At 41.8% G+C, this 25,268-nt stretch overlaps 1 non-coding gene across 1 annotated transcript; it reads left to right on the forward strand.

Annotated features, from left to right (window-relative positions):
• The first annotated feature begins 23,821 nt into the window (after nucleotides 1–23,821).
• Nucleotides 23,822–23,896, forward strand: Trnat-ugu (transfer RNA threonine (anticodon UGU)). The gene has a single exon. It is a non-coding gene; the product is annotated as a tRNA-Thr (tRNA).
• The last annotated feature ends 1,372 nt before the right edge of the window (nucleotides 23,897–25,268 follow it).

A 25,268-nucleotide genomic window follows, 5' to 3' on the forward strand; every position in this document is an offset into this window, starting at 1 on the left:
TTGTGGATATTAGCTGTTGTTCGTGTTATCGTGAAGGGCACTCGAATGCGAGGTCAGTAACGCCTTTACACAATTATAATAATTTCGTGTGGCTAAAGTGCCGTGTACAAGCCTTTCAATTGGACGCCAGTTCGGCGACTTGCGTGTACCTAATGATGCCGGCACGGTAGCTCAGCGTGTTCGGTCAGAGGGCTAACTGGTCTCTGTAGTAGAAAAAACTGAATGGAGGGATCAGCGATGAACTTCAACGGATGTCATGTGACGTCTGCTACGGCCAAATACAACGAGCAAAATGAAAAAAAATAAAAAATAAAAAAAAAAATTATCCGCGTTATCCAACCGGCGGAAGTGGATCTACAGTTAGCGCGGAAGCCAAACCTTTTGTCGTTCCTGGCAACTCCTGACGTTGTCGAAAGATGATGGCTTGTTTAAAGACAGCGCGAAAATTTCTGTGGTCCAACTAGGTTCGATCCCGCGACCTCTAGGGTTCCTGGCATGCGTCTGACCACTAGATCACCATACCTGCATATTGATGCCCTTATATAGTTATACATCTCTGTGGGTGAATCAGATGGACAGTACACCATCAAAAATAGTATAGCAATACAGGAACTTTATAAACCATAGAAACAGACAAAATTCTGAGCGAACCACAATCATAATCTCAGAAAACGGCGACGCTCTCCGCCCTAAAATGTTTGGACTCGGCGCATACCCTGAACGGAAATTTTTCCGTTTTTTTCCTCTATCTTTAACGTCGTTAACAAGTGTATAAGTGAGTTATACTAATAACGGAGTACAGGAGCAGGCATCCAGCTTAATGTCCGCATCCGACTGTTAGGTCACAACTGACAATGATGATGTTTCACAGCGACATGAGAAGTTGACGAGACGTCTGAGATTTAAATTGTGATATTGACGCACAGCATGCTGACTGAGGGTTCCACGCAACGCTCCTTCCCCCAAACCCATCACGAATCCAGCTGGCCTAATTGTGTCTAAGCACCGTCATACGAACTCGGCACGCAGATGGGCATCTATCTCGTACCGATGTCAACATTTTATACCGAGTTCTTAGTGTAAAAACTTCTCCGTCACGTCGGAAAGTTAAGGGCTTTCTCAAGTCTCTGTGAGAGCACCTGTCATCATGAATGCGTAATCACAGTCATGCTCTTATCAGTACTAGGAACTGAAAATCTGACCTGTGCATTGTCAAATGTGATAAGAGTAAATTGAAAGGAGACAATCCATTTTATCATATATTTCTGTCTATAAAGCTCTTTATTCTAACATGAAACCAATTTCGTGCCTCCCACGACGTCTGGAATTTCGTGCCTCCCACGACGTCTGTATCCCGTAGGAGGCTCCATACTTCGTATCCCTTCTGCATGGTCGAGGTCAGTAAACTGTTAGGGCGCTTAACCAGGAGTTTAGTGTGTCGATTCATGCTAGCGAAAGTAATTTTACAGCAGTATTTTATTGGGCAGTCTTGATCGCCAAGAAAAGTTATTCCCCAATAGATAATTTTTTCTTATCTTTGTTGACTGGAGTCAAATTAAGAAAAAAAGACTTTTCTTCACCAGTATGTGATCAGAAAGGAAACCTATTGCCCTCAACAATAAGCTATAAGCCAATGCTATCTTCAATTACGGGGATTCTTATTCGTCGAATCGAACAACACGATCACAGTATAACGTCCATGATGATGATGATGATGTTTGGTTTGTGGGGCGCTCAACTGCGCGGTTATCAGCGCCCGGACAAATTTCCAACCTTTCCTTACAAGGGAACCTCCCCATCGCACCCCCCTCAGATTCAGTTATAAGTTGGCACAGTGGATAGGCCTTGAAAAACTGAACACAGATCAATCGAGAAAACAGGAAGAAGTTGTGTGGAACTATGAAAAAAATAAACAAAATATACAAACTGAGTAGTCCATGCACAATATAGGCAACATCTAGGAAAGCGTAAGCAAAGAAGCGACGTGGTCCCATGGTTAGCGTGAGCAGCTGCGGTACGGGAGGTCGTGGGTTCAAGCCTTTCCTCGAGTGAAAATTTTAATTTTTTATTTTCAGTTTACGTGACAAACGCTTATGTTTTTACCACTTTTTTGGGAGTGATTATCACATCCACAAGAAAACCTAAATCGGGCTAGGTAGAAGAATCCTTTTACCCATTCGCCAAGTGTACAAATTAGGTGGGTCGACAACATATTCCTGTCATGTGACGCACATGCCGTCACCAGTGGCGTATAGAATATATCAGACGTGTTTCCTGTGAGGAATCGGTTGACCTATGACCTTGCGATCAAATGTTTTCCGTTCCCATTGGAGAGGCACGTCCTTTCGTCTACTAATCGCACGGTTTTGCGGTGCGGTCGCAAAACACAGACACTAAACTTATTATTGTGAACAGAGACGGCAATGAACGAACGGACAGATCATAAATTTGCGAAAATAAAGAAAGTAAAATTTTCACTCGAGGGAAGACTTGAACCAAGGAACCCTCGATTCGCAGCTAATCACGCTAACCACGGGACCACGACGCTCCTTTGCTCACTGTATCCTATATGTTGCTTGTTCCACATGGACTACTCAGTTTGTATATTTTGCTTTTTTTTTTCATAGTTTCACACAACTTCTTCCTGTTTTCTCGATTGATCTGTGTTCAGTTTTTCAAGGCCTATCCACTGTGCCAACTTATAACTAAATCTGAGGGGGGTGCGATGGGGAGGTTCCCTTGTTAGTCCAGTCTCGCCACTTTCATGAATGATGATGAAATGGTGTGGACAACACAAAACATCCAGTCATCTCGAGACAGGTGAAAATTCCTGACCCCGCCGGGAATAGAACCCGGGATCCCTTGCTGGGAAGCGAGAACGCGACCGCAAGACCACGAGCTGCAGACGTATTACGTCCAACGCACGCGCTTCGCTGTTATCTATTTTTTAACTTTACATTTAAGACACACAACTCGCACACTGCAAAGAGGAGACACCAACTGTCTCAAAGCAAAGTGGTATCTCCTACCTCGTAGTACATACAGCACGACCGTCTTGGGTCTTCTTCCACGCTTTTCAGCACATCTTTCTCAATCCAAACGACAGCCTGCGGGCTACTGAAGTTTCTCTCAACGCCCCATAACATTTACATGAGAGGAATATACCGCACTTTATCGAAGTTTACAAACACATACGTACTGTTATAAGGTTGGACGTTTTTCTCCTTTAGTGAGTGATAGCAACGACTTGAAGTCATATCTGGCGGCTCCGCACACGAAGAAACCAGGGCTAACAGCGCTGTGCTTCTACAAAACATTCGAAGGCTGGGATCTATCCCGACTAGGTGTAAATAAAATATCGATATATCCGCCTTTTTAATTCTAAGAAATATCGATATATATCAGAGTTAGTTATTCAACGAAGTATCGAAATGGTAATAACGTGTGCCGAAATTTTTATTTTATATTATATTTTTTTCGCAACTTTCGATAAATATTCGAAATTGTATGAATGCAGAGTCTCGCGGCGATAACATTGAATAAAATGTTCTCGGGTTTCCAACCGCGTCAATTGCTTAAAACTACACGAGCTTTCGGCCAAGCACGCCTTGGCCATTGTCGAGTGGTATGTCTGCCAGTTGTCCGCCCCTAGTGGTCTCGCGGTAGCGTTCTCGCTTCCCGAGCACGGGGTCCCGGGTTCGGTTCCCAGCGGGGTAAGGGATTTTTCCTGCCTCGCGATGACTGGGTGTTGTTGTATCGTCTTCATCATCATCATTAATCCCCATTACGGTCGGAGGAAGGCAACGGCAAACCACCTCCATTAGGACCTTGCCTAGTAAGGCGGTGCGAATCTCCCGCATCGTTCCCCTACGCTCTGTAAAGAAGCATGGGACTTCATTTCCATTTCATTTCATGACTGCCAGTTGGCTGTTGGTGCGTCCTTATATACGTTAGCTGCCTGCTGTGACGTCACTGGTGCCCGTGACATTGCCATATATGGGCATATTTTGAGTCGGCGTTCGATGTGCCCTCTTCAACCGCGCGATCGCTGGATCCCACGCAGCGCTGAGCTGCAAGAGACCGTCTCTATTCAGGGTGTTTGCGGTAATTTTTATTTCAACAGCTTCCTTTATTAAACTGTCCCAAAAGCCGTTAGTGCTAGCCCCGACAGAGGTATCGTCAAAATTTAAGGTTATTGCCATAGACACTGCGCCATAGAAGCATAAGTGTTTCTTTCGATACGTTGACGACACGTTCGTCTTTTGGCCACACGGACGCGAGAAACTATACGAGTTTTTGGAACACCTCAGTGGCATCAACAGTAATATCCAGTTCACCCATGGAGGTGGAAAAAGATAATGCATTGCACTTTCTCGACGTCCTTGTCCACCGTAAACGAAATGGGTGCCTTGGCCACAGCGTCTACAGAAAACCCACCCACACAAACCTGTACCTGCACGCCACCGGCCATCATCATCTAGCACAGAAGCGCACAGTATTATACACATTGGTGCATCGTGCAGGAGTAATATCAAACGACGATTACCTGCGCCATGAACTGAGCCACCTACGCAAGGTTTTCAGGAATAACGGCTGTAGCGCCCATCAAGTGAAATAAGTTCAAAAAATCAAATGGCTCTGAGCACTATGGGACTTAACAGCTATGGTCATCAGTCCCCTAGAACTTAGAACTACTTAAACCTAACTAACCTAGGGACATCACACAACACCCAGCCATCACGAGGTAGAGAAAATCCCTGACCCCGCCGGGAATCGAACCCGGGAACCCGGGCGTGGGAAGCGAGAACGCTACCGCACGACCACGAGATGCGGGCGTGAAATAAGTGATTTCTGGGAAATATCAGAATAAGACCACCGACGAAGAGCAGGAAAAGAAACTTGCTTTGCTGCCATTCTGTGGCTCTGTGTCGGGCAAGATAAGCCGCCTGTTGAAAAAACACAAGATCAAATCAATCTTCAGGCCTCGTACGAAAATCCGTCAATTACTGAGACGAGTTAAAGACGCAGTAGGTCTCAGAACACCTTCAGTCTACGATATGAGTGTGGCCAGAAGTACATCGGACAATAATTGCGCACTGTGGCACAACGCAGGAAAGAGCATGAGACGTGTTATCGCCTACGCTATACAGAGAAATCTACCTTAACTGAGCATGCTTTAGAAAATGGTCGCCACATAAATTTGACGATACCTCTGTCGTGGCTTGCACTAACTGCTTCTGGGACAGTTTAATAAAGGAAGCTATTGAAATAAAAATTACCGCAAACACCCTGAATAGAGACGGTGTCTTGCAGCTCAGCGCTGCGTGGGATTCAGCGATCGCGCGGTAGAGGAGGGCACATCGAACGCCGACTCAAAACATGCCCATATATGGCAATGTCACGGGCACCAGTGACGTCACAGCCGGCAGCTAGGGTATATAAGAGCGCACCAACAGCCCACTGGCAGTCATACCACTTGACAATGGCCAAGGAGTGCTTGGCCGAAAACTCGTGTAGTTTTAAGCAATTGACGCGGTTGGAAACCTGAGAACATTTTATTCATTCGAAATTGTTCTTTTGAAATTGTAGTAGAACATAATTTTACTTTGACTGTGTGAAGGAGTCTTACTACTTTTTAAGCTTCCATCACATCCAGTCTTTTTGTTTGACTGTGTGTGCCGGCCGCGGTGGTCTAGCGGTTCTAGGCGCTCAGTCCGGAACCGCGCGACTGCTACGGTAGCAGGTTCGAATCCTGCCTCGGGCATGGATGTGTGTGATGTCTTTAGGTTAGTTAGGTTTAAGTAGTTTTAAGATCTAGGGGACTGACGACCACAGATGTTAAGTCCCATAGTGCTCAGAGCCATTTGACTGTGTGAAGCAAGTATAGATGGCACAAAGAAGAAGTCCGATTGCACTGCAGGGTGGCAATGTGAATGGAATAACAAGATACCCGATGTGAAGAAATAGAACACGAGATCTGTTAAAAACAACTTTTAATGCAACTAGTATGCTATTTCTTCGTGACGGCATTCTTTAAAAGAAGTCGCTGCATCTGATGAACAAAAATCTAAATGACAAGATTGGTCTTTGCGGTGGGCGGAGACATGTGAGGGAAATGCTGACTTTGTGTGGCCGAGCGGTTCTAGGCGCTACAGTTTGGAACCGCGCGACTGCTACGGTCGCAGGTTCGAATCCTGCCTCGGGCATGGATGTGTGTGATGTCCTTAGGTTAGTTAGGTTTAAGTAGTTCTAAGTTCTAGGGGACTGATGACCTTAGAAGTTAAGTCCCATAGTGCTCAGAGCCATTTGAACCATTTTTGAAATGCTGACTTAACCGGCGCTCGGTGCTACCAACAGAAACTTCAAAGTTTTACTTCTCCACGCAATTTTGACAGTACAGTAGCTATGTCGCTGGCATTTGCAGAAACAAAAAAACAAAAAACAAAAAAAACAAAAAAACAGGGAAGTCGACATGACGTGTTCGAGGCAAATCCGATATGTGACGAAAACTAACGACTGACCCATCAGACACCTTTTATTGTGCCACTTACCTGCATTTACCATGCTTAGCAAAGTGGTTGTCACCAAGTGAGAACGTGTATCGTTTTCTTTTCAATTCTTGCCCTAAGGGGGATAAGCATGCTGCTTGTTTGTTGATGTACAGAATATCTAATAATAAATCAGTACTTAAATATACAGCACTAAAACTGGCAGTATATTTGTAATGTGCAGCCGATATTTTTTTGGCTGTACGTCGAATTTTCTTCCTTCGAAATACTGATAATTTTTTCAATATATCGAGGGCCGATAATGACATTTTTTAGTATCGATATATCGGATTCCCGTAATTTTCAAAAATATCGGTAGTCGTAATCTCCAGGTTGCCGTCATGCTCAACGGCGATCGTCATCCGGGTTTGTGCAGAACCACGATTCATCACTGACAGTAGCAGTCAATGCTTGCCGGCGACGAGACCACTCCAGACGCAGACGTTTGTGTTGTGGTGCTAACGGCGACCTACATATGGGACAGTAATTCTCTAGTCCGGCTGCTGCTAGTCTCCGACAAATTGCGCGGGATCATACAGAACGCTGCAGCGAGGGTCTCACCCGTTCTTAGAAGGCTGGTGCAGATGTGTAGCGGTTAAGACGTGCTTCGTACACAGCATGACGATTCTCCCATGTGGTGGGAGGAGGAGGAGGAGAATAGCGTTTAACGTCCCGTCTTCAACGAGATCAATACAGACGGAGCGCAAGCTTGGATTAGGGAAGTTTTTTTTTTTTTTTGTCATCAGTCTACTGACTGGTTTGATGCGGCCCGCCACGAACTCCTTTCCTGTGCTAACCTCTTCATCTCAGAGTAGCACTTGCAACCTACGTCCTCAATTATTTGCTTGACGTATTCCAATCTCTGTCTTCCTCTACAGTTTTTGCCCTCTACAGCTCCCTCTAGTACCATGGAAGTCATTCCCTCATGTCTTAGCAGATATCCTATCATCCTGTCCCTTCTTCTTATCAGTGTTTTCCACAAATTCCTTTCCTCTCCGATTCTGCGTAGAACCTCCTCATTCCTTACCTTATCAGTCCACCTAATTTTCAACATTCGTCTATAGCACCACATCTCAAATGCTTCGATTCTCTTCTGTTCCGGTTTTCCCACAGTCCATGTTTCACTACCATACAATGCTGTACTCCAGACGTACATCCTCAGAAATTTCTTCCTCAAATTAAGGCCGGTATTTGATATTAGTAGACTTCTCTTGGCCAGAAATGCCTTTTTTGCCATAGCGAGTCTGCTTTTGATGTCCTCCTTGCTCCGTCCGTCATTGGTTATTTTACTGCCTAGGTAGCAGAATTCCTTAACTTCATTGACTTCGTGACCATCAATCCTGATGTTAAGTTTCTCGCTGTTCTCATTTCTACTACTTCTCATTACCTTCGTCTTTCTCCGATTTACTCTCAAACCATACTGTGTACGCATTAGACTGTTCCGTTCAACAGATCATTTAATTCTTCTTCACTTTCACTCAGGACAGCAATGTCATCAGCGAATCGTATCATTGTTATCCTTTCACCTTGTATTTTAATTCCACCTCTGTACCTTTCTTTTATTTCCATCATTGCTTCCTCGATGTACAGATTGAAGAGTAGGGGCGAAAGGCTACAGCCTTGTCTTACACCCTTCTTAATACGAGCACTTCGTTCTTGATCGTCCACTCTCATTATTCCCTCTTGGTTGTTGTACATATTGTATATGAACCGTCTCTCCCTATAGCTTGCCCCTACTTTTTTCAGAATCTCGAACAGCTTGCACCATTTTGTATTGTCGAACGCTTTTTCCAGGTCGACAAATCCTATGAAAGTGTCTTGATTTTTCTTTAGCCTTGCTTCCATTATTAGCCGTAACGTCAGAATTGCCTCTCTCGTCCCTTTACTTTTCCTGAAGCCAAACTGATCGTCACCTAGCGCATTCTCAATTTTCTTTTCCATTCTTCTGTATATTATTCTTGTAAGCAGCTTCGATGCATGAGCTGTTAAGCTGATTGTGCGATAATTCTCGCACTTGTCAGCTCTTGCCGTCTTCGGAATTGTGTGGATGAGGCTTTTCCGAAAGTCAGATGGTATGTCGCCAGACTCATATATTCTACACACCAACGTGAATAGTCGTTTTTTTGCCACGTCCCCCAATTAAGTATGGGAAAAGAAATTGGCGGCGCCCTGTGAAAGGAACTATCTCGGCATTTTCTTGAAGCGATTTGGGGAAATCACAGAAAACCTAAACCTAAATGGCCGGACACGGGTTTGAACAGCCGTCCTCCCGATTGCGGGTCCAGTGTGCTAACCACTGCGCCACCTAGCTCGGTCCATGTGATGGTCATTCTCCATTTACTGGAACCTTGACGACGTATATGCCTGACCTACATTCCCATTCCGTCCAACATTGGGCCACCGACGCATCGAAATGCCAAGGCTCGTTTTAATCTCTGTCACCCGATGACAACTGAGTCTCCCAGGAACACGCGACGTCTCCGTAACCTTCACAGTGATTACTCAACATCCGATGCTGGTCACGCCCGTTTTATAGGGTGTAAATTTTAAGTTGACAAACCAGAATAACTCGAAAAATAAGTTTCACACGAAAAAATGTGTAGAATCTAAAGTTGATTATTTTTTTCGGGGGGGGGGGGGGGACATCTGCTGGTGCTAAAATTAGCAGCCCGCCATCCCAGCCCCCTGGGGTGGAGCGGGAGGCAACTTTAAAATATCAAATGGGGACCCCCATTTTTTATTGCAGAATCAGATTCTACATCGAAAACTACGAACATTTTCTCTTAAACATTTGTTTTGATTCTTGGTAGTTGGCGCTGTAATTCAAGAAAATCCATTTTAGTTAGTTAGTCTTTTCCGCAGTTAGTCTTTTACCTTGTTTACTCTGCTAGCTAATGAGTTCACTCGTTAGTAAGTAGGATGTTTGGTTATGTAGTTAGCTAGTCAAATGATTTGTTTGATAATTAAAAGTTGTGTGGCCTCATGACCAAGAAACAATCAAAACTTATCCGAATCTGCGGAAAAAATTAATGCAGTATTTGGGTCAACATTTGTAAAACTCTAATTCCTCTCTATGAAACCCCAGCCTATGGGGAGAGAGGCAGAATTTTAGTTTAATCGAATCAAAATATACGAAGTAAATAAGTATTTTTTATTTATCCGTAACCATTTTCCACGCAAAAATGAGAACATTTGAAATTTTAAAGTTGCCTCCCGCCCTGCCCCCATGGAGCTGGGGTGGCGGGCTAATTTTAGCACCAGCAGATGTCCCGTTCGAAAATAATCAACTTGGATTCTACACATTTTTTCGTGTGAAGCTTATTTTTCGAGTTATTCTGGTTTGTCATGTTAAAAGTTATACCCTGCATATCCTACCAAGTCTGATAACAACACTGAACACGAACAACACTAATGCACTCTCTTGGTCATTCTACATATCACAGAGAACTGCAACTCTAATCACTTACATACCTGCCGATTGCGTGTACATATATGAAGTTTCATGGACATTCGACCATCGCTTCGGCCTGTTTCACTTTTTATGTCAGGCAGTGTACATAGTAAGGTTACAGTTTCCTGCAATATTTCGATGATCCTCTGCCATCAATTTCGATCTATTCTATTTCTTTGTCCTGTTTTTTCGATTATACTTTTCTTTTCAATTCTTACAAGGGAACCTCCCCATCGCACCCCCCTCAGATTTAGTTATAAGTTGGCACAGTGGATAGGCCTTGAAAAACTGAACACAGATCAATTGAGAAAACAGGAAGAAGTTGTGTCGAACTGTGAAAAAATAAGCAAAATATACAAACTGAGTAGTTCATGGGAAGATATGCAACATCAAGGAGCCTAGGAACGCGGGAGCGCTATGGTCTCGTGGTAACGTGAGCAGCTGCGGAACGAAAGGTCGTTGGTTCAAATCTTCCATCGAGTGAAAAGTTTAGTTTTGTATTTTCAGTTTATGTGACAAAGTCTTATGTTTTCATCACTTTTTTGGGAGTGATTATCACATCCACAAGAAAACCTAAATCGGGCAAGGTAGAAGAATCTTTTTACCCATTCGCCAAGTGTACAAGTTAGGTGGGTCGACAACATATTCCTGTGATGTGACGCACATGCTGTCACCAGTGTCGTATAGAATATATCAGATGTGTTTTCCTGTGGAGGAATCGGTTGACCTATGACCTTGCGATCAAATGTTTTCGGTTCCCATTGGAGAGGCACGTCCTTTCGTCTACTAATCGCACGGTTTTGCGATGCGGTCGCAAAACACAGACACGAAACTTATTACAGTGAACAGAGACGTCAAGGAACGAACGGACAGATAATAACTATGCAAAAATAAATAAAGTAAAATTTTCACTCCAGGGAAGACTTGAACCAAGGACCTCTCGTTCTGCAGCTGCTCACGCTACCACGGGACCACGGCGCTCGTGAGCTCACGTTGTGCATGATGTTGCCTATGTGACGCATGGACTACCCAGTTTGTATATTTTGCTTATTTTTTCACAGTTCCACACAACTTCTTCCTGTTTTCTCAATTTATCTGTGTTCAGTTTATCAAGGCCTATCCACTGTGCCAACTTATAACTAAATATGAGGGGGGTGCGATGGGGAGGTTCCCTTGTTAGGTACATTAACTGACTGAGAAGTGAAAGCGAATCAGGGATTTCTACATAAACCACGAGAAACTGATCTACTTTTGCTCTATTCGCAAAATAACATTTAGTCTAAATTCCGTCCACTCACTAAGCAGCATGACGCAGTGGCTAGGACACACGTGCATGGAGACTCGTGTTCAGATCCTCGTTTTCCTAGTTTCATTTTCGATTCCAGTGATTTCCGAAAACATTAGGCGATTGATGTAATGGTTCAGGGTACCGTCGATGACGAGGTGATTGGAAGCGGATTCCAGTGTACTGCATTTGAGAAACTATCTAGAATGACATCGACGCCGACGAGACACTAATCTCTATCCTTCTTCTCCCACTTCCTTTCTCCCATACCTTACCATCTACACTCCTGGAAATTGAAATAAGAACACCGTGAATTCATTGTCCCAGGAAGGGGAAACTTTAATGACACATTCCTGGGGTCAGATACATCACATGATCACACTGACAGAACCACAGGCACGTAGACACAGGCAACAGAGCATGCACAATGTCGGCACTAGTACAGTGTATATCCACCTTTCGCAGCAATGCAGGCTGCTATTCTTCCATGGAGACGATCGTAGAGATGCTGGATGTAGTCCTGTGGAACGGCTTGCCATGCCATTTCCACCTGGCGCCTCAGTTGGACCAGCGTTCGTGCCGGACGTGCAGACCGCGTGAGACGACGCTTCATCCAGTCCCAAACATGCTCAATGGGGGACAGATCCGGAGATCTTGCTGGCCAGGGTAGTTGACTTACACCTTCTAGAGCACGTTGGGTGGCACGGGATACATGCGGACGTGCATTGTCCTGTTGGAACAGCAAGTTCCCTTGCCGGTCTAGGAATGGTAGAACGATGGGTTCGATGACGGTTTGGATGTACCGTGCACTATTCAGTGTCCCCTCGACGATCACCAGTGGTGTACGGCCAGTGTAGGAGATCGCTCCCCACACCATGATGCCGGGTGTTGGCCCTGTGTGCCTCGGTCGTATGCAGTCCTCATTGTGGCGCTCACCTGCACGGCGCCAAACACGCATACGACCATCATTGGCACCAAGGCAGAAGCGACTCTCATCGCTGAAGACGACACGTCTCCATTCGTCCCTCCATTCACGCCTGTCGCGACACCACTGGAGGCGGGCTGCACGATGTTGGGGCGTGAGCGGAAGACGGCCTAACGGTGTGCGGGACCGTAGCCCAGCTTCATGGAGACGGTTGCGAATGGTCCTCGCCGATACCCCAGGAGCAACAGTGTCCCTAATTTGCTGGGAAGTGGCGGTGCGGTCCCCTACGGCACTGCGTAGGATCCTACGGTCTTGGCGTGCATCCGTGCGTCGCTGCGGTCCGGTCCCAGGTCGACAGGCACGTGCACCTTCCGCCGACCACTGGTGACAACATCGATGTACTGTGGAGACCTCACGCCCCACGTGTTGAGCAATTCGGCGGTACGTCCACCCGGCCTCCCGCATGCCCACTATACGCCCTCGCTCAGAGTCCGTCAACTGCACATACGGTTCACGTCCACGCTGTCGCGGCATGCCACCAGTGTTAAAGACTGCGATGGAGCTCCGTATGCCACGGCAAACTGGCTGACACTGACGGCGGCGGTGCACAAATGCTGCGCAGCTAGCGCCATTCGACGGCCAACACCGCGGTTCCTGGTGTGTCCGCTGTGCCGTGCGTGTGATCATTGCTTGTACAGCCCTCTCGCAGTGTCCGGAGCAAGTATGGTGGGTCTGACACACCGGTGTCAATGTGTTCTTTTTTCCATTTCCAGGAGTGTATTTTAATAGTGACCTTTATTAAAAGCATTTTTCATAGTTTTATGCTAATATTAGACAAAAAATGTGATAATTTCTACAGTTTTATTCCACACGTCGGCTTTGACCTAAGCTAACAATGATTCATGAAGGCGATACTGACGTGGAAGTAAGAAAAGCGGGGAGTTCTCATAACGTCACAAACTTGAAACCGACGTCCGCCATGTTACATAGCCCAAAACATTAGGTTCACCGCATTCATACCTCCATGGTTCACCGCGGTGATACTTCCCGGTGATATCACTATGACGTGCCTGTGCTCAGTTTTTCGACCGTTGGGGATAACTATCGACTTTTTTGGTAGTATCCTAAATAGCATCTGGTGCCTCGATTGTGTGGAGACACAGTTGTTTCATAAAAAAAAATGCCAGCTTGCGTTGTTCACGGGTGTACTAATAGATCTGATCGCGACCTAAAGTTTAAAGAAATCACGTTTCATTCGTAAGTGGAGCCGTTCAAGCAATATTTTCTTTTGTATACATGAATTATAGTTGCGCTGTTTATTTTTATTCTTTTCTGTGTTTTTTACTGCCTTTCAGATAGCAAACGCTCCCACATAGTGAAACTGTGTCAAAAGGCTAGTTCTCGCGCAAGATATGACTACGTCACCACGCTGATTGTTGGTGGAGCATCTCATGCCATAAATTCCTGATAATTACTCATTTCTCACATTTGCTCCCTCTGCCTAGAACAACCGGAGACAGCGGTCATGTGTATGTGAATTTTGTCTGTATGATTGCATGGTTGTGTGCGTGTGTGTGCTTTAATTCCTTCTTGAAGAAGAATCTGGCTGAAAAAATATGTGACTATTCTTTCCTTCGTGCCTGCCTGCTGCTCGGCGTGTTAGTGGCAATCTATTCGCTTCACAATACAGTAATCCCTTCAATGAGGTTTGTTATAAATAATCCACTGCACTTCAATAGGAACAGTGATGTAGATAATTACAATACAGAAAAAATAACATTCATTATGGCACAGCAAGATTGACTGTAGCACAAAAAGAGATTCAGAATGCTGCAGCCAAAACTTTTGATCACTTATCTAGTAATATAAAATGCCTGACAGACAGCAGAGAGAAATTTGAAACTAAGCAGAAAACGTTTCTCTTTGACAACTCCTCCTATTCCGCAGAAGCTATCCATTATTATTATTTTTGAATGGTGTTGGGTAGGCATTACTGACTAACATCTGTCTGTCTTTAATTAAAAAAAAACTAATATATGATCTGTATGGAGGCATATTTACAAAAAAATGATATTAATCTAAAATGAGTCGTTCCTCATTCTTACAGTTTATCGTGCAAATGTTAGATGGAACATGAAAGTTACTAATTAATTAAATATTGATATAGCACAAAGCATGACACAGAGTTATATACTTTGAAAACCTCAAAATGAAATTTAAATGTAAGATGAAGTGAATGATCAAAAGTAGTCGTATATTCCAACTGCGATATGTTTGGTTATTCTTGAAAAATTGGTAGAGGTACTGGCGACAAATATTCCGAGAAAAGTAGCAAATAGGTTAGTGTTGGAAAGGTAGGCATATACGTTACACAAGTTAAGCTATCATTATTTTTATAAAATGACTAACACAGATAGCAAAGCAAAATATCCATTTTACGGGGTCTGAGATTTTGACTCAATTCCCTTAGTAACATTTACAGTATTTCTCAAGGCTGGAACATGTTTTGAAAATTACATCTTTTTTTTACCCTGTGAATTTCTGTTATTGGTCACACACTGAATGATGCATCACAGATAAGATTTCAATGTGAGATGATGTGTAAATCACTGTGTAACTAATGCACTGACAATCTAGGAAAACAAGAACACTATTCTGCCAGGAGGCATATCTCTACGCAGTTCTGTTTCTTTGACATTTCAATAATCGTTCACTTTCTTGACATACACAAGATACGATAGCATGCCTCGCTTCTTTCCTCGTTGCACATGTGTATGAGCTAGCAAAGAACATGTAGGTAAGTTTTTTTGCAAACGTGAATATTTGAAAGTTGAAAATGTAACGAACAAGAAACAGTACTAGTAAGCAAACAAGCATTGGTTTCGGAGTTCCAAATTTATTTGCTATCGATACAGTAAAAGTTTAATTAAATGGATTATGAAAGCCTGCTTTCCATATCACTTCCTCCTCTTCTTGGTTATTCAGAATGTATCAACAAAAATAAGTTACATTAACTAGGCCAAATGTGTCGTATTATTACGGCAAATACGCATTTAAGAATAGCAAACGTTCAAAATTGGCTTTCTGGCACTTTGTTATTCATGTACGCGCTGTAATTTTTAGTATTTAAACCAGTTATTGCGTGTAAAGGACAGAAGTAATGAACAAATGGCAATCTTAAACAGCGGTCTCCTAATGTTTTGGGCTATTTAAGATGGAGGCAGTGCCCACCCATTCTGGCTTCAAAACAACGTACAGCGTAAGTCCATAGTGCATCATGGAGGTAAAAAAAGAAGGGAGGTGGCACTACAGACTTAACGCTGGACGTTGTTTTGAAACCAGTGTTGGCGGGGTCTGCCAGCATTTTAAGTAGCCCTAAACATTAGCAGACTACTGTTTACGAGTGCTTCTTGTTCATTATTTCTGTCGTGAGCGCACAACAACTGTTTCCAATACTAAAAATTACATTGCTTATATGAATAGTGCCTAACATAGTGTCAGGAAAGCAATTTAAAACTTTTTTTATGTTCTTGAATGCGTATTTGCTCTAGTAATAGGACACAGTGACGTTACGGGGAAGTATCACTGCAGTGAACCATGGGGGTATGGATGCGGTGAACATTTTGTTTTGGGCTAGTTAAGATGGCGGACATCGTCTTCAAGTTTGTGAAGTAATGCCACCCCTCGTCCTTTTTTCTTTTTTTTTTTTTTTACCTCCGTGTAGTGTGTAGGCCATAGATAATATAGACTGCACATGACGTCATTACACTGAAACCAACATCTAGGTCACGTGATTCCGGGCTGGAAGCAGACTTTTTTTTATTAAGAGCTGTATGGAGTGGAGCTGATCGTTCAGTTTTTCTCATTTATAGCTGAAATCAGGCATTGATTTTTAACAATGAATCAATTTGGCTTACTGCTATGAGCCTATTGTATAGTTGTACAGTTAACCTAATTTCTCCGAAATTTCTAATATTAATGTGGTGGCTATCGCTTTTACTTGTGGCCGGGTGAAACGTTCTGAAAGTTCTGTTTACAAGCAAAAGAATTACAGTTCCTTAGCAAACACATATCTTTGTTGCACTGCAAATCTATTAAGTTCACAGTTCCATAGGAATAAAAGATAAAATATGAGTTTGGCAGGCAGCATTACTTCCCTGACGATTACTCAGGGAAATGTTTCGTTATGCCTTTATAAGGAATTAAATCCTTTTATATCCATATTGCCCGGTTTTTACGCAAAATAAGCATTTATATTTCATGGCTTTTGCCACCTATAGTGATTCCGGTATGTAAAACAAACAATAGATTGCCATTTTCCATTTGAAGAATCTCCTGAGGCAATTTTAATGGTCCACTCAATAAGAACTGGTTTTATACGTGTAATTAATAGTCTATATTTATTTTTAGCTATGTATAACGCTGTCAGCAGCAGATTTGCAACACGAATGATTTTCGTACTGACACGTCAGGTCAGTCAAGACCAGCTGGAAGTGTTATTCAGTGCTGTGAGAAGACGTGGAAGAGCAGAATAGCAAACCGTAGTTTGAAGCTGCTTTCAAGACATTTCCAATGGTCATTCAGATTGGTACATCTGCTAGTGCTAATTGCTCTGCCACTGTAATAAAAAACGAGTATGATCACAAAGCTCATACAGTTTCTTACTCTTTGTATTTGGCTAGGAAACTGAACAAAAAACTGGAGTGCCACTTTTGGCAAATTTCACCATTTTCTAATGTTTCTAGTACCAGCATCTTGAACAGAAAAAACAGAGCTATCTTCTCTATTATATACAATGATCATGTGTGCAAAATAGGCCAGAAAGTATTAGACAGAAGTCCATTTATAATGTTAAAAACCCTTTGGGGACATTAGGTATTCCAGCTTTGCTGGACATAAGGAATGACGTTTCCCTTCAGCTGAATAAACATATTTCAAACAGTGCTGCCCTTGATAGTTACATGCATCAACTGAAAAGAAAAGCTGTGATCACTGAGTATTTTAAAATGAGGCTGCATCATCAAGTGAGACTCAACAGTGAGAGGCCAAACGATGCTCTGATAAGGAATCTACACACAAAAATAGTTTTGGTTAGTAAAAATTGATTTTGTGTTTGTTTTGAAAACAGAATTACATGCATGTGTGGTGGCACCTACACCTGCAGAAGTCAAGTCACCTACTGCTGAACTGCAGTTTTTGTTTGTTTGTGAGAAATAAATTAATGAAGTTGAGTGTCATCCTTTAAACATTGTCTGTATGTTTCTTAACCTCTGTTGCTGACGTGAGAATTTAATGCCTTGTATGTGTTTCATTGTATAAGTCTGGATATCAGTTTCCGTATATCTATGCCTTAAAACTGTATTAGCGCTTTAATTTTTCAGGTGACTGAACTATTTTCCCTTCTTCCCCCCTTAAACAGTATTTCCAGAGCAACAAAACTGGATTAAATACAGTTGATTCTAAGAGACGTGGGTTAAGTGATTCAGTACAGTAGCAAATTTCCACAGTCAGGGATGTAAGTTTTGTATAAATCCTGTTTTTCTGTGACGCCAGTATTCATAAATTAACTGTTTGTGTTACTACCAATAGTATTGCATTTTTATGTTGTGTTCATTGTTGTCGTAAGGAATCAACTTTTTGGCACCAGGCCAGGAAGAGTTAAGTTTCCATCACCAGAAAACCATTTGACCCTGACTGTTTACCAGATAAGGTAGCAGCCTTTATTCTCTAACATATTTCATAGAGCCTACAGCAGATCCTAAAGAAGTTAATGCATTACTATGAAGCAGATAATGAGCCTGTTAAATAGAGGCTGTTTTCCTAATAGTGAATTATCCTCTGAGGCAAGGCACTTAAAATGAATCACGATTTTTTTTTATCAGAAGTGTACAGCAAGATTATTGTGTAGCGCAGATAATCACAAACAGTGCAGAATTACTTTTAAGACCCTTGAAATTCTCCATGCACTTCCCAATAGAAGTACTCCTTAATGGTTTTTTTGTAGCCAACACAAACTACTTTCAGGTGAAATGTGATGTATACAGTCACAATACAAGACATACAAAGTGAGATTCAGGTACTCTTGGCTTTTCGCTCTGTTTTCAGAGTAGAGTTATGGATTCTGCTACAAAGGTATGGTATTCAACAAGCTCCCATCTAATATGGCGCCACAAATGGTGAGTTTCTACCAATTTAAATGAAAAATTCATGTAATTAACCATGCTCAAGATCTGAAGATCTAGATAAAAGGATTAAAAAATTTTCTCTTGTTCGTGACAGGTAAGTCTATACGTCGAATCATAATTTACAGATGGAAGCAACTATTTTCCTTGATAAAAGCTATTGTGGTCAACTGAATATTAATCTATCAGTAGTAGATAACCAGCAACAGTTTAATGTAATTGTGGAGGAAGCATCTTCTATCGAAGTAGCAACTTTCTTTTTAATTTACTTAGTTAAATTTATCTCATGCATACATGAAGAATACTAATCAATACAATAGTCGGTAGATTAATGTTAATACTGCTACAGATTAAAGTCTACAATTTGCTTCTCATTTGTTGATGCAGTCTTGACTCATTCTACATCCCTGAAGGTCCTCCTTCTTGATGAGATTTCGTCTCATTTTGTGCTTTGTACTAGAAACAGAAGTAATGAGCACAACATATACTCAGTGAAGTACTGTTTTACTCCTGGCAAATTAGGAAAACTGATGAAAATGTCAGTTGTAGAAATATACTATTTCACAGTCCTTGCAGAGATATCAACACGATTTGAAAGTTAGGATCTATGTTGGTCTTAACGTTCTGTCATCTTAAAAACTTTAGTCTTTCATCGAGTTTCACCCCTAACTAACTACAAGAGTTTTCTCTATAATCAACGTATTCAAACATATTATAATATATACTGTTTCGGTCCTGTTCTGGATTAAGTAAAAGTCATAAAATATAGATGCATACTTTGCGTAAAAACCAGACATTAGAGATATAAACGGATTTGATTTCTTATTAAAGCATAAAAAATCATTTCACATGTATTGTTGAAGATCGTCGGAAAAGTAATAGGACTACTGCCTGCCAGACTGATATTTAGTCTTCTACTGCTATGGTGGCTGAGAACTTAAAAGACTCACAGTCCAACAAAAGCAGGTGTTTGCTGATGAATTGTAATTCTGTCGTTTGTAAACAGAACTGTCAGTGCGTTTCACCTGGCCACATGTAAAAATGATAATCATCACATTAGTATTACGAGTTTCGAAAAAATTAAGTTAACTGTACTACTACATGTGTAACAGCAATAAGGCCAGTTGTTTTACTGTTAAAATTAACGCTTGATTCCAGTTATAAATGAGACAAAACTATAACTGTCAACTCCGCATTTCTCGCAACGATCGAAACTCGGCTGCCTGCCCCGAGTCACGTGACATAGATGTTGGTTTCAAACCTCAGCACGGCAGAGATAAGGGCGTGCTTAGTCTACGTTATTTATGGTCTATGCTATAATGTCATATCCCTTCTTTTTTTGCCGCCATGGACACTGGGCGATATTTGATGGCAACGAACCCTATTCGTAAACAAACGGATGTATCACAGAAGTAAAAATGGTTCAAATGGCTGTGATCACTATGGGACGTAACATCTGAGGTCATCAGTCCCCTAGAACTTAGAACTACTTAAACCTAACTAACCTAAGGACATCACACACATCCATGCCCAAGGCAGTAGTATTCGAACCTGCGACCGTAGCGGTCGCGCGGTTCCAGACTGCAGCGCCTAGAACCGCTCGGCCCCAACGTCCTGCCCAGAAGTAAAAGATAATATACATACACACGATAAAATATAATCAAAGTTCAAGCGGTTAGTTGTACAGCCACGAATTACGGTCACGAAGAAATTGGGTTAGCGAAAAATAAAGTAAAAACAGAAAATAGGAAACATACAGGATCAAAACAATAATCATAGTTTATGCGATTGAGTCAAAGAAGTACAGACGAACTGTGAAGTCCACTACAGTGTCACACATCGTAAACTCGTAATATTATGGATTAATAATAATTCATAATAGTATATATTTACTCTACTACGGGGCGAAAATAGAGGTTTTGGGAGGAAGAAAACTAAAATCTAACACAACAACCGCAAATTGAAATATACAGTAACATACAGGAAACGTAAAAAGGACATTTACAGGAAATAAAGAGAAAGTAAATCCTAAAAGAAAAGGCCTACACAAGTAACGAAAATTGGTGAAGAATTAACAGATCTTGGAATTGGTAATTAGCGTTGAGCTACAGAGATCAATTCTAGTTACCGATTCCAAGGTTCATAAGTTTAAGCGTTTCTGCTGTAGGGTGTGCAGTTCTCTGTAATAGCATTTCTATATAGGTCAATATAGGTCTATATCCAAGGTTTGTTATTCGTCGCGTTTTTGCAGTGGTATAGGAAGCGACACTACACAATTAAATCCTTAAGGAATTAGCGGTTCACACCTAATGAAAATAATACATAATAACGGAACAGTTAGAGAGGTAGCACATACGAAAATTCTAAAAGTATGCACAGAAGGTCTATGAAGTGCTTTCCATTGAATTTTAAATTTTGGAGATCGCTATTTGTAATTAAGCTTTATAGTTCAGTTCTAATAATCGATTACACATTCCGTTATTTTTCGTGATTTTCATTGAGTGTGAATTGTTATGTCGCTCAGGATTTAACTTTTTCGTACCGCTCTGTATGCTATGGCAAAAATGCGAAAAATACAAACTGTTAGGATCGACATCTAGACTTTACCTCCATAGCTCAATGACTGAGATCAGAAAAATAAATCCTAAAAGAAATAACAATACGGGCCGATACAGTTAATGAAAAATCATGAGAAATAACTGTGGAATGAAGAACTAGAATTGACTTATAAAGCGGTTCTCTTAGGTTCCCGCCAAACCTCACACTCAGAGAGAAACATTTTTGAGAATAAAGATTATAGATATGATTACAGATCGATCCAGTCGCTTCAACGCAAGGTTACTAAATAATACTTCAACGTAAGCTGTGCTCTCAGGTTCCTGCCTAAGCTAATCCGGAAAAATCATGCCACATTCGCAAAAAAACAGCCAAATATGTTTCGTGAGAACTAAGATTATAAACATAATTGCTAATCGTTTCTCTCGCAGCAATTTAAGATGTCTTCTTAGATTCCTGTCTAAAATGGTGAATATGTGAATAAAAAGCATAGTTTACGTCAGTTATAAACACAGTCACACATAACATTTAATAACACGCTATCTACGTCCTTACATCCTTCCGCATCATTCGCATCGTAAACTCTTGACGTCACCGGGCAAAACTGACGGGTTGAAATGGAAACTGAAACTGACCCAGAAAATGTATAAAGTGATTTACGCGTGTCTTACCTCTGAGCTCTTAGCGTTCAGTCGCTGTGACCTCTACTTCTTACAGCACAACAAGGAGTCTGAGAGTTGTCATCTATGAAGTTCGAAGGGCAAAAGGCAGCCATTAATAGTGCGTGAAGGACCAAGGCCCACGAGAATCTTGTTGGCCCCGCTGAAGGCCATAATCACGTAGAGAAACGGTAACACTGAAGCATTGCCATAGAAACGAAAACAAAACTGCGTTACCTGATTGGCCATATTAGGCGCGCGAAGCATCCGCGCAAATCTCACTTTAATAGTTAACGATTTGCTTTCGCCGCTAGGACCATAGTAGGATACTTCTGAACCAGACGCCAGCAGTGGGAATGGAATGTTCTGGGCGTAGAAACACGAAGCCTAGAAGTCCAGAAGATTTTATACGATGTGTTACTGCGTAAGTTTTCTTTTCACACTATTTTTACGTTGTACCATTTTATCTTAATTTTCCTGAGGAACTAAGTTTCAAGGCCCACATAGTTCATTGTCCAGGTTTGCCGACTGCGTCAGATGCCGAAAGTGTGGGCTTGAATTAATTGTGTGTACCTAGCCAGCGTCTTGTTAGGCAACACGTAACTAATATTTAGGCTCTTCTGCATTTTTGTGTTGGCGAATGCTTGGATGCTGTTTCGCCTCATCTGATTCCTGTAGAATTTTGTAAATCGCATTGTTCTTAACATAATAATCATTTTATTTATTACTGATCAGTTTTACGCGTCACATCAAGAATTTATTCATTATTCAGATACCGGCACAATACTTCTAGAAGCTATCTTCAACTACTGAGCTAATGACGTCTTGGAGAGAAAAAACTTCTTTTTAACGTAATCCTCGACGAAATCCCACAGAAAAAAGTATGAGTTGCCTCAACCTCGGAAGCCAGCTACTGTTCCCTTTGTGAGACACAACTTAATGATCCAAACATCCGGTAAAGTAGTTGAACGCTTCCTGTCTCGTAGTTGCTGCTATACACTTTTAATAACTTACTCTACTACGTTCCATTGCAACCAAAGTATCAAGAGTATAAACCATAAAGTAGCAGTGACTATCAGTCTCGCCGAATGTCACTCCATCATCGCGGTCAAGGGGGAAAATGAATCCTAGAACCACAGTATTCGAATATTTCGCAGATGTGTGAAGTCACACGCTCTTACTGAGATGCAATTATTTATCAACAAGGAACTGGTGTAGATCCGCGCCTCGCTATTCACAGTAAGCTTGTTGCAAAAGCCATGACTTTGTATCTATTGAAAGATGAAGTTTCTGTACATCTTAGAAGCGTTCAGTTTTGTATTTGTTTTTGAATTTCTCACAGTACGAGCCCGACATGGATGTCAAGCTCTTAACACTCTCTACGACAAAATTCCTTCTTCAGACTGTTCTACTATCAGCGCATTCTTCATTGTGAGTGATTGATTAAGTCAACACTAACACCAATCCGAGAATTATCATTTTGCTTTGGTACTTAACTGACTTTCCCAAGATTGCTGAATTTCGGATTTACAGCGTCAACCTGCCTGAAATAGCAAAGAAACGAGTGTAACACTAGGTATGCACCAGAAGGGTGTTACAGCAAGGCTATAGTTCACTTCTAAATTGCGTGGTAGATAATAGCATTAAATTTATAGTATTGTCTTCAGACGACGAGGTTGTTAACTAAGTTATGGTATCCCAAGATATTGCCTATTAATGTCATATTTGACACAGCAAGTAACAGTTGACTGAACACCAATGAAGAACACATATTTCACATGTGTGACTGGACCTCTCTGTGATGCCACTTCAGGCTTTACGATATCATTTATGCATCTTGACGTGGCTGGAGGAAACTATATAAAGTTGATCGACTATGTGACTCTATAACAAGAAAAGCAAGTGCTGTGCTGATGTTGGATGAAGAGTTTTGGAAAATGTGGTGTTTCTCTTCGATAGAAGAGACATTCCGCTAATTTTGCACCTAAATTATGCATGGTTATGATTTCAGAATTAACTAAAACTTTTGAAATCATGAAAAGAAGCTGTTGAATTCGTGGTGGCTCCTATTTAGGCGATGAGAGAGGGTTTCAGGGATATGATGGGCAAACATCTATTAGGCGCACTACGAATGTAGTGGTGTGGACATGTTGGGAATGTGGATCTCACGGGGAGCGTGCAAGGGATAAGTCCCTGCAGACGAACTATCCTCTGTGCCCTCGGTGGCTTAGATGGATAGAGCGTCTGCCATGTAAGCAGGAGATCCCGGGTTCGAGTCCCGGTCGGGGCACACATTTTCAACATGTCCCCAGTGAAGTATATCAACGCCTGTTTGCAGCTAGGGTGTCTATTTAATTATCATTTCATTTCTAGCAAAGCTGCATGGTCATCCACAGTATGTGTTCTTTCGGGAACAGATACTACCGTCATATATTCAACAAACTTGGCATGAGACACCCGCGAAAAAACACTTAAATCACATGAGTGATACATTTTAAGCTCCAGCATTTTTCTTCAGAGAGTATTAGAGAAGTAATTACTCCCTAGTACGTATTCAATATCCAAAGGCTATTGCGAGAAGTTTAGAAAAGTTTAGGCCTAGAGAGAAAAGATCTTTCTTCAGCTCTATATATGTCTCGCAGTTTTCATCCCGTACGACGTTCAGTGGCTCGAAGGTTATTTAAGATTATAGGTTAGGTTACGCAGAAATAGGGACAGGTAACAGTAGTTCCATAGTACCTAGGAACCTATAGCATAAGATTACACTATGCTAACGAAATAACATGTGAATGTAGAGGTGCAACAGCATACCCTTGATGAAACGAGGGGTTTGCGAGAACTCATATTAATTTTGTGGAATGGGGGACGGTGAGGGCAATTTAACATAATTTGTTACAAAAATAAAACTCGGAACAACGAAAAAACTGAGTTCATTAGTGACGCAATATACTAGTGCCACCACATAATAATAGGTAGCTAAGCTACTCCCTACAATCTGTGTAACTGAGAGAGTATTGTATGTGTGAGATTTTAACGATTTACTTTGATCTCACGTAGGTAACGTTCAGGTACGTGCGAATACTATTGACATTCTAGTAGTTTTTGTCAGTGACTGGCAGCACGAAAAAACACATAAACGCATCGCAAATTGAAGGTACAACGTTAGTAGAAGATTCTAAAATCTACATCCATTTGGCTTTTTGAATTGCAAGGAGAATAGCGGCGAACGCCAAACTGTCTTTGTGATTTCACGACTTGCTACCCCTGCCCTACCCTAAGAACACTCTTGTGAAGATATGATCATATTTCCTCCTAGGAAAAACTGTGATATTTTCGACATTTTGTCAGATTTTATAATTCATTGATTGATTAATGCCAACCAGAGTTTCGTATCGATGCTTTGAGACTGTACAACATTTGGTTAATTTACAGACACAAATTTGTACTTGTAACCGAAAAGAACTTGATGCAACTGATTTAACTTATCGACGACAAAATGTGACATAAAGCGCTGTTTTGAAACGAATTAACTTTTGCAACCGGATGGACACATTGCTACAAATGTGACGCGCTTGTCCATGTTCGTTCTGTAAATGCAGAACGTGCAAAGGCTGCTAGTCGCTCTCTACCGCATCAAGACAGAACACAGACACTCTAATTGT

This window comes from Schistocerca nitens, chromosome 4 (genome assembly GCF_023898315.1).
Source record: "Schistocerca nitens isolate TAMUIC-IGC-003100 chromosome 4, iqSchNite1.1, whole genome shotgun sequence".
In the NCBI taxonomy this organism is placed as follows: Eukaryota; Metazoa; Arthropoda; class Insecta; order Orthoptera; family Acrididae; genus Schistocerca; species Schistocerca nitens.